This window comes from Penaeus monodon, chromosome 8 (genome assembly GCF_015228065.2).
Source record: "Penaeus monodon isolate SGIC_2016 chromosome 8, NSTDA_Pmon_1, whole genome shotgun sequence".
Taxonomy (NCBI): domain Eukaryota; kingdom Metazoa; phylum Arthropoda; class Malacostraca; order Decapoda; family Penaeidae; genus Penaeus; species Penaeus monodon.
The window spans coordinates 52,792,468-52,808,373 of record NC_051393.1 but is presented as its reverse complement, the minus strand read 5'-3'; the positions used below and the strand labels follow the sequence as shown (position 1 = coordinate 52,808,373).

General features: G+C 40.8%; 1 protein-coding gene across 1 annotated transcript in view; it reads right to left on the bottom strand.

Moving 5' to 3' along the window:
• LOC119576014 overlaps positions 1–35 on the bottom strand; it is a 25,598-nt gene extending 25,563 nt beyond the window's left edge. The window contains 1 exon segment of the mRNA XM_037923542.1: positions 1–35. This exon segment is cut by the window's left edge and continues 94 nt beyond it. The gene's annotated coding sequence lies outside the window, so the exon portion shown is untranslated.
• Positions 36–15,906: the final 15,871 nt, after the last annotated feature.

The window sequence follows — 15,906 nt, the reverse complement described above, 5'->3', positions numbered from 1 at the left end:
GCATACTATAAATAAATAAATATGCAAAACGGAAAATGAACGAAAAAATCGATAGATAAACCGACCTATCTTGAAAAGAAAGGAATTATATAAGGTTTAGCATTAAACTTTTATTATATTCTTTCTCGCATTTATATACCCTCCATCTGTTTATTTACGACCCATGAATTACGAAAACAGACGATCGTGTGAGACACTGGGCGTCACTGGAGATAACACGGAGATAAGGTTATCTTCACTGTCTCTCTGCCACCTTATCAGAGAGTGTGTGCGGATGGGCAGAACAGATACATTTTTTCTTACGTAACAGAATACCGTCACAACTGAATTAGATTGTACTAATACATAAATAAATTGATTAATCAAAAAATGAAATTGGATTATTAATGATGGTGATTTAAATAATGGAGAACATGTCGGGTATCATGAACTTTATAACTTTATCATTATAGGGGTTATGACTAGTAATAGAAATATATCCTTCGTAGTTAATCTTGCTCTTATCATTGTCATTAGTATTATCGTTATCATCATGATCATAATTTTCATCATTGCCGTTAAATATTGTCACCATTTCCACCAATAGCAACATAATTTTAAGATTTTTTATAATTTCTTGAGTAAGAAATGTCATTTCTTTCCACAGCTGATGCCAAAAAAGTAGACAAAATGGTTACCTTTCCGACTGCCTCGAAGTGACTGGCCAGAAATAGTGCCAAAATTGAGAGAGAAAAAAATCATCTCACAACTTCTATGACATGACTCTTGACATCAAACTTCACCTTTGCATTTCTTTAAATCATAAATCAAGTTATGAAGTTCATTTCAAACAGAGTTACCATAGAATTTTCCAACCAATTCTGGCACTGTAATCTCATGCATCTCTTTATCTGGAAGTGTGCCTATCTGGGAGCTCAGAACAGTGCCACAGCGTGCCTCTGGATGCTGGAAAGTCCGGTTACGCGGCATGCTTGCGCGCGTGTGTTGTGTGTGTGTGTGTGTAAGTGTGTGTGTGTGTGTGTGTGTGTGTGTGTGTGTGTGTGTGTGTGTGTGTGTGTGTGTGTGTGTGTGTGTGTGTGTGTGTGTGTGTGTGTGTGTGTGCATGTATATATATATATTATATAAATTCTATATATATATCTAGTATATATAATATATAATATATATATTATATATATATATATATGTACACACATATATATATGTACACATGTAATATATATATATATATATATATATATATATATATATATATATTATAAATCTATATATGTTATATATATATTATATATATAAATATATATATAGATATATATATATATTATATATATGGGGGCCCCGGGTGGCCGAATGTTAGCAAGCGTCGCGACTCACGACTTTACGACGGCAAATTCTGAGTTTCGAGGGTTCGAGTCACCGGCCGGCGGCTTGTTCCTTGGGCACGATTTCCACCCCGATGGCCTACCTAGCCACGAGTTGGGCCAAGCCAGCCCAAGTCCGTGCTGGGTCCCCAAGCCCGGATAAAAAAATAGATGGACGAATGTATTACCTAAAAAAAAGAGGGTAACACCGGCACTTCGGGGGTGGGCGAAGGAAAGGGGAAAGGAACTGGGGGACCCTACCACGCCTACTCACCCCAACCCCATCACAACATGAAAAAAACAATTAAGTATAATGCTGTAGACCACGGGGTCAGACACGAACCTACCTCGTTAAATTGTTAAAAGCAAGATATATATATATATATATATTATATATTTATAATATATTATATATATATATTAAATATATATATCTATATAATATATATCTATATCTTTTGTGTGTCGTGTGTGTGTGTGTCGTGAGTGTGTGTGTTGGTTGGTGTGTGTGTGTGTGTGTATGTCGTGTGTGTGTGCGTGTGTGCGTGTGTAAATAGGTGTGTATAAAAGTCAGGAAAGAAATGTGTGCCTTCGATCATATCTTCCCGTACAAGTAAGTCAGCTGCCTTTCTGAAAGCCTGTGCGCCTCACTGTAAAAAAACTCACTGTAAAAGCCAAAAGTAATCAACAAGATGATATACATTACAGCGCATAACACTATAGACATTTAAACAAAACAGTTTAAATAATAATGATAAATAATATAAATAATAATAATATCTAATTATCATAATAAGTAATAATAAAGATAATAGTAATAATGATAATAATGATAACAATAAGGGCTGTGCGGGGCTACATGTTCAAACAACATACATATCTACTGCATAAAACCACAGACCCTGACGTATGCTATGTGATGTATCCATCTTCCTACATATTGCATACAGCATCCTGCATATTGCATAAAGCCTGCCTGAACATCTTTACAGCCGGGGGGGGGGGGGAGGTTGCGTGCGTCCACCCACGCTGATTCAGGAGGGGGGGAGGGGGGTATTAAGACCCGTGATCAGATATAAAGACAAAAATCGAGGCTGCCACTGGTTGTAAGAGGATTTTCAACCTTAGTACAGGGAGAGACGGGAGAGGGGGAATATAGAGAGAGGGGGAAGGGGATGAGGAAGGAAGAGGGGAAAATATGGAGAGGTGGGGAAGAGAGAATAGAAATGATAACGAAAGTTATCATTTCTCATTTCTAATTACTTATCATTATCATTATTATTATTACTATTATCATTGTCGTTATTATTATTATTATTGTTATTATTATTATTATCATCATCATCATTAATATTTTTTATTGTTTATTATTATATAATTATTAGATATATTATTATTTGCTTTAATTATTTCATTACATTATCCTTAAATTATTATTAATCATTTTCTATTAGTAGTAGTGCAAATTCATTCATCATCATTTATTATGATTTGTGTTGTGTTGTGTTGTTGTTATTATTTTACTATTATACTTGTTATTTACTATTATACTATTATTACTATCTTACTATTATTAAACTATTCTTATTATTTATTACTATTATTACTATTATTACTTTATTAACTATTATTACTATTATTTCAATTATTACTATTATTTCACTATATTTACCATTTATTGTACATTATTACTATTTATTATCACTATTATCATTGCTATCATCATCATCATTACTATTTATTATTATTGTTATTATCATTATTTTTAATATTATTCTTATTATTATATTACTATTATTATTATTATTATTATTATTATTGTTGTTGTTGTTGTTACTATCGATATAATAATCACAATCATTAATATCATTATTGCTATTGTCATTACCGTTATCATCATTATCATCAACCTTATCATATCATTATTAGTATCATAATTACTCTTATTATCATTACTATTTGTGTTTTCATTGTTGATAATAAAGATGATGAGAAGGTCGAGGAGAAAGGAGGAGGAAGATTATGATGATGATAATATCAATATTACCAATAAACATAGTAATAATAGTTATAATAGTAATTATGATAATTATGATTATTATTAATATTATTATTAATCATCATATTGTTGTTTATTTATTATATTATATTATTATTCTTATTATCATTTATTATTATATTATTATTATTATATTATCATTATTATTATTATATTTTATTATTACTATTATTATTATTATTATTTTATTATTATTATTATTATTATATATTATCTTATAATTATTATTATTATTATTTCATTATTATTTATTTATTATCATTATTATTTCATAACATTAAAAAATTATAATAGTAATGATAATAATAATAACAATATAATTAATAAAATAATAATAATAATAAATAATAATAAAATAAAATAATAATGATAAATAATAATATTAACAATATTCATGATATAATCATAATGAGATAATTAATAATGATAATAATTATATAATACTAATACTAATAATCATTCAAATAATTAATATTAATAATAATTAATAATACTCATAGTGACAATAATAATAATAAAAGAAAAAATAATAATAGTAATAGTAATGGATAATGATAATGATAATGATAATGATAGTGATTTAGTGATAGTGATAGTGATAGTGATTAGTGGAATAATGGATAATGATAACAATGATAATAATAATAATAATGATATAATAATAATTAATAGTAACACTAATACTAATAATAATAATAAAATATAAAATATAATAATAATAATAATAATAACAATAATAATAATAATAATGATGATGATGATGATGATGATAGCAATAATGATGATAATAATAATAGTAATAATAATAATAATACTGGCAGTAGTAGTAGTAGTAGTAGTAGTGTAATAATAAAAATAATAATAATAATAATAATAATAAATAATGAAACTAATAAAATACTATATAATAATAATAATAAAATTAATAACAATAACAATATAATAATGATGATGATGATGATGATAATAATGATAATAATAATGGGTGGAGGTTAAAGAGGAGGGGGGAGGAGTGAAATTAAGGAAGAGTAGAGAGTGAGGGGGAGGGGGAGGGGGAGGGGGGTGGGGGGCAGAGCGAGGATAAAGAGGATGAGAGAGGCAGAGAGGAAATATGTAAAAAATAGGAAGAGAGAAGAGGAGAGAACAATAATAAACCCAATAATAAAAAGATAATGATAATGATAATAATAATAATAAAAAGACAATTATGACAATAATAATGATGATGATAACCATAATGATAATGGTAATAATGATATTAATGATAATAGCAATAATAATAATAATCATTATTACTATTAAGATAATGATAATAATAATAAAGATGATAATGAAAACAATAATAATGGTAACAGTAATAACAATAAATAGTATGATGATAATTATGATGATAATAATGATAGTGATAATGATGATAATAATGATGATAATAATACTAGTAATAATAATGATTATGATAATAATAACAATAATGATAACAATAATAATAAGAAGAATAAGAATAAGAAAATAAGGAAGGAATAAGAAATAATTAAGAATAAGAATAAGTGAATAAGAAATAAAAGAATAAGAATAGAATGAATTAATTAAGCAATAATAATGATTGATAATAACAGTAATAATAATAAATAATGGATGATAATAATAATGATTTAATAATAACACATAATAATAATAATCCAATAATAATAATCAATAATACATAATAATAATTAAAATAATAATAATTAATTAATAATAGTACTAAATAATAATAATAATAATAATAATAATGATAATAATAACAATATCAATAATAATAATAATCATAATAACAGCGATACTGATAACAAAAATAATAACCATGTTAATGATAATAACGATAATAATAAAAATGATAATCATAATAGCAATAATAATAATATGATAATGATAATAAATAAATTATTATTATTCATACTATAACCAATTATAATTTAATTTTTTTTTAATGCTTGATGACAATGGTATAAGTTTGTGATAATAACAAAATAAACATTGCTAATACCAGAAAGGAAGAAATTAACTGAGTTGCGATTAATTTAATAATTATAAATAAAAAAGGAAATTATCCGTAATTTTTGTGTGTGTGATAACTATCATATAATAGTGATTATCATTGGTGCTAATGAATAATTAATAATAATAATGAGGGAATAATAATAGGGTATTGATTATAAGTAACTATTTTATTATGATTTTTATTATGATTATGATTTTTTTTTTTTCATGATTTTTATTATGATTTTTATTATGATTATTATTTTTATTTTTTATTTTTTATTTTTATTTTTATTTTTTATTTTTATTTTTTATTTATTTTGTTTTTATTTTTTTTTTATTTTGAGTTTGATTGTGATTTGATTTTGATTTTGATTTTAATTTTTTGATTTGATTTTGATTTGAATTTTTTACATTTCATTTATCCTTATTATAATTACTATCATTCATTACTATAAGGATAATGAGAATGATGATTGAATGTGCTGATGATGATAGATGTGATTGATTTTATATATCTTATATAACATTATATAATGACGATAGTGATAATGATAATAATGGTGATGATGATGATGATGAGGAGGAGGAGTGAGGGAATATAAGGGGAGGGGAAAGGGAAAGGGGGGAGGGAAGGGGAGGGAAGGGGAGGGAAGGGAGGGGAAAGGGGATGGAAGGGGATAGGGGTAAGGGAAGGAGAGAAGGGAAGGCGGGAGGGAAGGGGACGGGAAGGAAGGGGAAGGGGGAGGGGGAGGTGAAGGGGAGGTGAGGGAAGGGGACCGGGGGAGGGAGGGGAACACGGGGAGGGAAGGCGGGGAGGGGGAGGGGAACCCGGGAGGGTGGTGAGGGAAAGGGGAGTGGAGGAAGGGGGGAGGGAAGGGAGGGCGTTGAGGAAGGTGTGGGAGTGGAAGGTGGGGGGGGAGGTGGGGGGGGAGGGGAGGGGGAAGGGGAGGGGGAAGGGGGAGGGGAAGGGTGGAGAGGGAAAGGTGGAGGAAGAGAAGGGGGGAGGAGGAGGGGAGGGGGGGAGGGAAGGGGATGAATGGGACATGATACGAACAATACACAATAATAATAATAATAATAATAATCATACTAATAATAAAATGATAATGATAATAATAATAATAATTAATAATAATAATAATAACAATGTAATAAAATAATATATGCACTAAAATAACAATAATATAACTATATATATTAATATTATATATATATATATATTATATATATAATATATATATATATATATAACATATACTATAATATATGGTATATATGTGTATATATATATATATATATATATATATAATATATATATATATATATATATAAGAAGAAGAAATCGAGCTAGAATGAGAGATAATTAAAAAAAAAAAAAATACAGTAATTGCATTTCCAGAAAGTCCGGCATCTTTCTTGAAATGTTACGTGACCAGTTCGACCTGGGAAGATGATTGCATCCCGTTATTAAGGAAAATGAAAATTGTTGATTTCTCCTCTCTTTAATGCTAAGCGCGACGATGGGGAGATTTCTGCCCTACTTACGGGTTAGGGGAGGGGGAATGGATAAGGCGGAGATGGAAAGATACTAATTAAGATGCACGATCAAGAGGGGGGGGGGGATGGGAAGGGAGGGAAGGAGAGAGGGAGGGGAGGATCGGAAACAGGGGGACAGACAGACGGGAAAAAGACATATAGACAGAAAAGACAGATTGAAAGATAGGCAGAAAAGACAGAGAGAAAGACAGAAAAGACGAACAGACGGACAGAGACAAAGAGACAGAGAGAAAAAGAAAAGAGAAAAAAAAAAAAAAGGAACGTGGTTTCGACCCCTCAAGATTATGTCATTGCTTGTGATTTGCTTCAGCCTCTCCCTGGCGCCGCACTTCGCCTCCCGTTAACAATCGTGGAGATGGAGAAGAGAGCGGGCAGGGAAAGAGATGCTCGCGGATGCTGACCTCGAGGATTATTAGCCGGACAGAACTCTACGGGTGTCTCCGCCTGGTTTCACTCTCCGCCGCGCTGACTGCCACCTGTTACGTACGTCACATCTGTCACGACTGTCAGGCTGTCAGGACGTCATCCTCACTGTGTCCGGGTTTTTTGTGATTTTGTTTGATAAGGTAACATAAACTTACTTTTTTATAATAGTTAAAGGAAATGTGATCGAGATATAGAACTGATAGTGATCGTGAGGAAGAAAAGACAGAAGAAACATCGCATGTGTGGAAAGTTTATGACAATTAAAAATCAAATATCACACAAGTAACTGATACCCCGGTACACTCACCACCACACTCACACACGCACATGCACGCGCAGACAATCACATGCATACACTATGTGCGTATCATACCAGCAAATAGACTGACATGTCGATATAGACAGCTTATGGATATCGGAGAGACAACCTTTAATTCATGTGATAAGAAAGAAAAGTTTTACAGTGGAACAAAAAAAAAAAAAAAAGGGGAATAAGTTGATGAAGAGACGGGGAAAAGACGAAGGAGAGGGGGGGGGAAAAGGGAAACACGGAAATATAATAGCGAAACAAACTGAGAAAGATCCTGTATACATTTTCGTATTCGTGACGACTAATGTATTGTCACGTTTTCTTTCCGCAGATGAAGATGATTATCATAATCGTAAAGTTAGTAATACTATTGATGGTAAAGCTAATACTAATAAGGATTATCAGCACTTCCTTAAAAGAAATTTAATAGACTCGATAGCCACATAAGTCCGAAAATCATACACAGTTATCACACCCTTAGATTATGAAGTCTGAAACGCAGTATAATTGTTATATGATACTGTCTGCATATTTATCTGTCTGTTTCTCTGATTGTCTGTCTGTCTACTTATCTATCTATCTATCTATCCATCCATCCATCCATCCATCTTTCTGTCTATTTATCTATCAATCTACATACCAACCTATCAATTTATCTATAGTCTGTCTATCTATCTCTGCCTATCAACCTATTAATCTAATAAATCTCTCTGTTTCTATAGATAGATAGATAGATAGATAGATAGATAGATAGATAGATAGATAAAATAGATAGATATTAATGTATATTGGAGGCTCGCCTGTTTGGTGGCCTACATGGTTAGGGAGCAGTGCACGGTTAACAAATAAGACTGTCACGTACAATCTGAGTTCGAGGAGTTAGAGGTCACCGCGCGGCGCTGTTTAATCGAAGTGAGAATCGACGCCCATCAAGGCTGTTTCTGTGCGCCCATTGGGCAAGGAATTAAACTCCGATGCAACAGGTAAACCCCCCTGCCACTGGGGAGCACAGCAAGTTGCGCCAACTCAGTGCCAGTCCCCAGCGCGGAAAATTTATAAATAAATATATTTACAATAAAAGGGGATCGCGTTTGCAGCAGAAAAAATAAATAAATAAATAAATAATATATACATACATACAACACATACATGGCATACAGACATGTACATCAAGCTTCCAGTCAATCTAATCAGCCCAACCCTCCATCTATCTCTCGGCAGGATGGAGGAAGGCGACTCACTCTCAGAGGCCTCCGGCAGTTCCTTCGAGGAGATCACCCTCGTATCGATAAGAATCGGTTGGTTCCACTTCAACCCCGTCTCGAAGAAGGGCAGGGCTTTGCATCTCGCCCAGGTACAGTGCGGTACTTGGGAAGACTTTCTTTAACTGTTTATTTAAATAGGGAGTAGTTTAGTATTTATTAAGTTTATTTACTTAGTCATTTGCATAGTGATTTATTTATTTTTTTTTGTCGTTGGGTAAAAAATAATTTAGTTATATGTAAAACGATTCTGTCAGATGCAGTATTGTGTTTCAGGTTGATTTTTTTCTGATTTTTGTGTATATGATAGATAATTCGTTAATGATATTACCATTCGTAACAACATTTTGTCAGATACCAGTGGGGTAGTCAGGACAGATTAATAATAGGAAATTAATGTTATGTATTAATAATGAGAAATCTCTTTCACCTTCCCACCCTCCCATACTCCCTCCCTCCACCCCCAGCCCATTTGCGCGGCCCGGCGCCCACCCGCCCACGCCCGGCCACGGCTCCCATCCCGACCCACGCCCAGCACGCGCTCCACGGCCCCGCCCAGACGCCCGGGAGGAGAGAGACGGGGCAGCGCCCGCCCAGAAAAGACAGAAAAAAAAAAACACCCAAGAAGGAGAAAGAAAGGAAAGAAAGGCACACGCAAGAAGCAAGGGGGTGGAAGGGACAGGTAGACAGAGACAGGCGCACGCAGGGGCCCCGGGGGGGGACGAGAGACAAAAACCACATGACAAAAAAAACGGAAAGAAAGCACGAGAGCCAGTGGAAAAGACCAGGAAAAAGACAAGGGAACGGGCGAAGGAAAAGGGAAAAGCAAAATACGAAAGAGAAGGACAGGAGAAATAGGAAACGAGAAAAAAAAAAAAAGCCAGGCAGAAGAGAGCAAGACCTCCCAATAACCAAACTCCCTTCTTTTTTTTTCCTTCCTACCTCTCACCCCCCATCCCCCCCCCTCCCGACAATCATCCATCCCTCTCCCACTCCCTTCTTCCCTCTCTCCCAACAGATGCTGATTCTCCCGTTCATCCCGATCCTCTCCCTCGTCATCCAGAACAGCATGGTGATGTCAAAGGCACTGATGGACCAAGGGGACATCTCCACCGTGGCTGTGCAGGTCCGTCGGGGTGGGGTGGGGGGTGGGGGGTGACAGTCAGAGTCAGAGAGAGAGAGAGAGAGAGAGGAGAGATGAGAGAAGAGATTTAAAAGGGGAAAGGGAGGAACGAGAAAGGGAAAGAGACGACGAAGAGAACGACGAGAGAGAGAGAGATGAGAGAGGAGAGTGACGACTCGGAGGAACGAGAGAGAGGGGGGGTTGAGAGGAGAGAGCGAGAAAGAGAGAGAGCTAAAGGGAACGGGAAGAGAAATGGAGGAAAGAGAGAGAGAGAGAGCGAGAGAGAGAGGAGAGAGAGAGAAGAGAGAGAGAGACAGGACGAGAGAGAGGAGAGAGAGAGAGAGAGAGCGAGAGAGAAGAGAGAGAGAGAGAGAGAGAGAGAGAGAGGAGATGAGAGAAAAGCGAGAGAGAGAAGAGAAGAGACGAGAGAGAGAGAGGACATAAATCGGAAAGGTGCTGAGAGAGGAAGAGAGGAGCGAGAGAGAGAGAGAGGAGAGAGAAAAGGGGGAAAGAAGGGAGGAGAGAGAGAGAGGAAATGGGGAAAGAAAACCAGGGAGAGAAGAGAGGAGAGAGAGAGAGAGATAAAGGGAAAAAGGGAAAGGTGGAAAGGGAAAGAGGGAAAAAAGAGAAAGAGCGAGAGAGAGGAGAGAGAGAGAGAAGACGAGAGAAAGACTGAGACTCGGAGGAGAGAGAAAGAAGGGAGAGAGAGAGAGGAGAGGAGAGAGAAGAGAGAGAGAGAGAGATGAGAGAGGAGCAGAGAGAGAGAGAGGGGGGGGGGCGAAGAACATAGGAGAGAAAGAAAAAAAGAGAAAGAGAGGAGAGATATGAGAGAGAGAGAGGAGCTGATTGAGGAGAGGGAGGGAGAGGGAGATAAGAGAGAGACAGAGGGAATATAACTTTAAAAACCGTACTAACCCCCCCCCCCCCCGCCCCCCCCCGCTGTTCGATATGAGCAGTGTTGAAGGACGCCGTCGAGATCGGCCGCCTGCTGCGCGCCCTCCAGCAGGAGCGGACGGAGATCGCCTACTTCACGCTCTCCAACGCCTCCACGACGCTCAGGTGGGGCAGGCTTCCCCTTTCTACTTCTCCTTCTCCTTCTCTCCTGTTTTCTTCTGTCTTCGTCTTCTTCTCCTTCTTCTTCTTGTCTTCTTCTTTGTCTTCTTCTTCTTCTTAGCCAACCCTCCACGACGCCCCCTTCAGGTGGGCCAGGCTTCGCCATCGTACTTCTCCTTCGCTTTCGCCGCCGCGCCCCCGCCGGCGCGGCCGCGGGGCGACCTAACGCCGCCACGACGCACCCCCACCTCCCCCGCGCAGGGGGGCAAGGCCGGCCCCGGGGCGACGGCGTGCGGCTTCAGGGCGCAGGCTCAGGCGAAGGGCCGCAGTCGTGCATTCTTCTTCTTCGTCTGGCTCTGCGTCTGCGCGGCGTCTTCGTCTTCGTCCTTTTGCTGCCTTCTTCCATTCTCCTTTCATTCCTCGAGCGTCGGTGCTGCTTCGGTCTGAGTCCGTCGTCTCCTCCGTCTGCGGCGGCCCCGGTCTCCTGTCTCAGGAGCAGGAGTCTTCTTCTTCTCCGGCGGCGACGTCGCGTGTCCGCCTTCGCACTCGGCTCGGCTGCCCCTGCTCCTCTCATTCGCATTCTGCTTCTTCTTCGCCTGGCGGCGCCTCTGCGGGTATGTGTCGGCGCCGGCGCCGGGCCGGCGCCGCGTCTCCTTGTCGGCGCGTGGGTCGGCTGCGGAGCCGGCGCCGGCGCGCCGCCGCCGTTCTTCGTCAGCTCTAGGGCCTTATGGGTCGGCTGTGTCGTCGGGCGGCGGTTATTTCGCGCGGGGACTTAGAGAGATAGAGAATATGGAGATAGAGATAGAGAGATATGAGAGATAAGATAGATAGTGATATATAGATAGATATAGAGAGATAAGAGAGATAGATAGATTGAGATTTTTTCTCTCTCTAGGGAGGGCGGGATGTCGGTGGGGGAGGGTGGGGGGGTGGGTGTGGTGAAGGGGCTGGCTGGCGGGTTGCAGGGGGAGGGGACTGTAGGGGTGGGAGGGTGAGGGCGGGTAGGGGGGAGTGTTGTTTTTTCTCGTGTTTGATAGTTTCTGTTCTGCTTGTCTTGTTTTGGGTCGTCTATTCTTTTTTTCTTGTTCTCTTTTTCTTGACGTTCATTTATTTTCTTTGTGGCTTTTTCCTCATTTTTATCCTCCTTCTGGTCTCTTTAGATTTATATTTATCTTTCTATCATTCCTCCTTATCTTGGTATTGCAGCATCCTTTTCTCTCATTCTTCTCATCTCTCTCTTCGAATTCAATGATTTTTCTCCCTTTCATTTTCATCTCCTTATTCTTCTTTCTGCGCAGTCTGCTATGATTATTGTATTATTAGTATTAGTTATATTTCAGCGTAGTCGTATTCGTATTCGTGTGAGTCTGATGTCTTATGCTCTGCTTTCTTCCCCGCACTCCTTGGTCCTCTTCTTTTTTATTTCTTTTCTTCTTCTTCTTCGTCTTCTTCTGTCTTCTTCTCCCTTCCCCCTCCACCCTCCCTCTCAAACACCCCTCCTTCGCCCCCCCGCACTCTCACCCCCTCCTCCCCCTCCCTCACCCCCTCCCCTCCCTCGCCCCTCCCCCTCTCTCACCCCCTCCTCCCCCTCCCTCGCCCCATGTCCCCGCACTTCTCACCCTCCACTCCCCCTTCCCTCACACCACTTCCCACTTCCACTTCGCCCTCCCCCCCCGCACTCCTTACCCCTCCCTCCTCTGTCACCTCACCCCCCCCCCTCCCCCCTCAATTTCGATTTTTTTTGTTTTTTTTTTTTTTTCGCCCCCCCCCCCCCCGCCGACCCCGCTCCCCCCACCGCACTCTTTTACCCTCCCTCCCTCTCCCCTCACCCCCCTACCCCCCTCCCTCGCCCCCCCCGCACTCCTACCCCTCCTTCCCCCTCCCTCGCCCCCTCCCCTCCCTCGCCCTCCCCGCCACTCTAACCCACTCCCCTCCCCATCGCCCCTCCACTCCCTCGCCCCACCGCACTCTCACTTCCCCCTTCCTCCCTCGTCACCCGCAATCTCACCCCCTCCTCCCCCTCACCTTCTCTCCCCTCCCCTACCCGCCCCCCCCCGCACTCTCACCCCTCCTCCCCCTCCCTCTACGCCACCTCCCCATCCCTCGCCCCCCGCACGCTCACCCCCCTCCCCTCCTCCCTCACCCCCTCCCCCTCCCTCGCCCCCCGCACTCTCACCCCCTCCCCCTCCCCTCCCACAGGAGCAACATCTCGACCGTCTTCGACCGAACCGACAGCCTCCTGGAGAGCGTGACGAGGTGGCCTCAGATCGACGGGACGAATCTGGCCAACGCCAAGATGTTTACGTCCAGAGTCAGGTTTCAGATCCGTCTGGAGGATTTCAGGTCAGAGGGAGGCGGCGTATAAAGAGGAGAAAGAGAGAGAGAGAGAAGGAGAGAGAGATAGCGAGAGAGACAGAGAGAAAGAGAGAGAGGAGACGAGAGAAGGACAGAGAGAGAGAGGAGAGGAGAGGAGAGAGAGGAGAGATTGTAGAGGAGAGAGAGAGAGAGAGAGCGGAGAGAGATAAGAGGGAGGAGAGAGAGAAGAGAGAGAGAAAGAGAGAAAGAGAGAGGAGAGACGAGGAGAGAGAGAGAGAGACGAGAGAGAGAGAGAGAGAGAGAGAGAGAGAGATTTCAGGATTTCAGGTCAGAGGGAGTCGGCGTACAAAGTTGTGTCGAGTATTTAATAGTGTATTGGTGTGTTTCTTGGTGTATTGGGTGTGGGGGTGTGTGTACAGAATATTGGCTGTGTTTGTTTGTTGGATGCCATTTTGAGAATGTATTAGATGTAGTTGATACGTTCCGTATTATGATCATTATCGGGATGTGTTACATATATATTGTGATGTATTAATGGTGCTATGTGTGTGCGTGTGTGTTGAGGTAGATACAGAGGTAGGTAGGCTGGTAGCAAGATAAATAGAAAGATACGTAATAGAAATAGTTAGATTTACAACAGAAGAGAAAGAGAGAGAGAGAGGGGGGGGGAGAGAGAGAGAGAAAGAGAGGAGAGAGAGAGAGAGGGGAGAGAGAGAGAGGAGAGAGAGAGAGAGAGAGTACGAGGAGAAGCGAGAGGAAGAGAAGATGGAGGGACTGAGATAGACGCGCGAGGGACGAGGAGAGAGAGAGAGAGAGAGAGAGGAATGGGGAGAAAAGGGAGAAAGAGGAGTGAGGAAGGAGGGATGAAGGAGAGAGGGAGGAATGGGATGAAGAGAGGGAGAGAGAGAGAATGGGATGGGGGTAATCAGAGGGAGAGGGTGAGGAAGGAGGTATAAGGGAGAAAGAGAGAGAGGAGAGGGAGAAAGAGGAAGAGGAAATGGGGAGAGAGGGAAGGAACGGGGAGCAGAGAAAGGGGAGATAGGGTGAGGAAGGAGGGAGAGAGAGAGGAATAAAGAGAAAGAGAAAGATGGAGAGGGAGAGAAAGGGAGGAACGGGGAGAAAGGGAGAGAGAGGGGTGGGATGCAAAGGAGGGAGAGAGGAACGAGGAAAGAGGGAGAGGAAAGACGGGAAAATGAGAAAGACAACGACAAGGAAGAGAGGAGACAAAAAGAAGAGAACGTAGAAGGTGAGAAGGAGGGAGAAAGAAGAATGGAGGAGAGAGGGATGTAGAGAGAGAGAGAGAGGGAATAAAGGAGAGAGTAACGAAAGAAGAGGGAGAGTAAAGACAGGAAAAATGAAAAAAAAATGACAAGGTAGGAGAGAGGAGACAAAAAAAGGATAACGACAGACAGAATAGACCTACAAATAACCCGACAGCCAGGGAGCCAAAACATACAGACGCCACCCCCTCACTTACATCGACAAGCCGCCACCCCACCCCACAAAACCCCAGACACTACATTCCGACACTATATTCTATATTCACGGTATTCTATATTCACGAATGACTCTAATGACTCACATTGACTCACCAGGAAGGAAATCATAGGAAATATGAAACGCGAGCCATCGGCCCAGCGAGCGGATGATTATATTCAAGAGCTCGCCTCTTTCATCGACTCCGTGAGAGATGTCGAGTACACACTCATCAATGACATCAGGTGAGTTGGTGGTGAGTTGGTGGTGAGTTGGTGGTGAGTTGGTGGTGAGTTGGTGGTGAGTTGGTGGTGAGTTGGTGGTGAGTGGGTGGTGAGTTGGTGGTGAGGTGGTGGTGAGGTGGTGGTGAGTTGGTGGTGAGTTGGTGGGAGTTGGGGGGGGTGGTTTTGGGAGTGGTGGTGGTGAGTTGGTGGTGAATTTGTGGTGAGTGGTGGTGAATTTGGGGGTTTGGTGGTGGTGGGATTGATGGGGAGTGGTGGTGAGTTTGGGGTGAGTTGGGGGTGAGTTGGGATTATTTTGGTTTTGAGTTGGTGGTGAATTGGTGGGGGGGAGTTGGTGGTGAGTTTGGGGGTGATTGGTGGTGAGTTTGGGGTGAGTTGGGGTGAATGGTGGTGGTGGGGGTGATTTTGGGGGGTGGTGGGGAGTTGGCGGGGAGTTGGTGGTGAGTGGTGGTGAGTTTTCCCGGGGGGTGGGAGTGAGTTGGTGGTGAGTTGGCGGTGAGTTGGTGGTGAGTTGGTGGTGAGTTGGTGGTGAGTTGGTGGTGAGTTGGTGGTGAGTTGGTGGTGAGTTGGTGGTGAGTTGGTGGTGAGTTGGTGGTGAGTTGATGGTGAGTTGGTGGTGAATTGGTTGATGGTGAGTTTGGTGGGGAAAAGGCGGTGAGTTTTTTGGGGGTGAGTTGATGGGGAGTTTGGGGGTGAGTT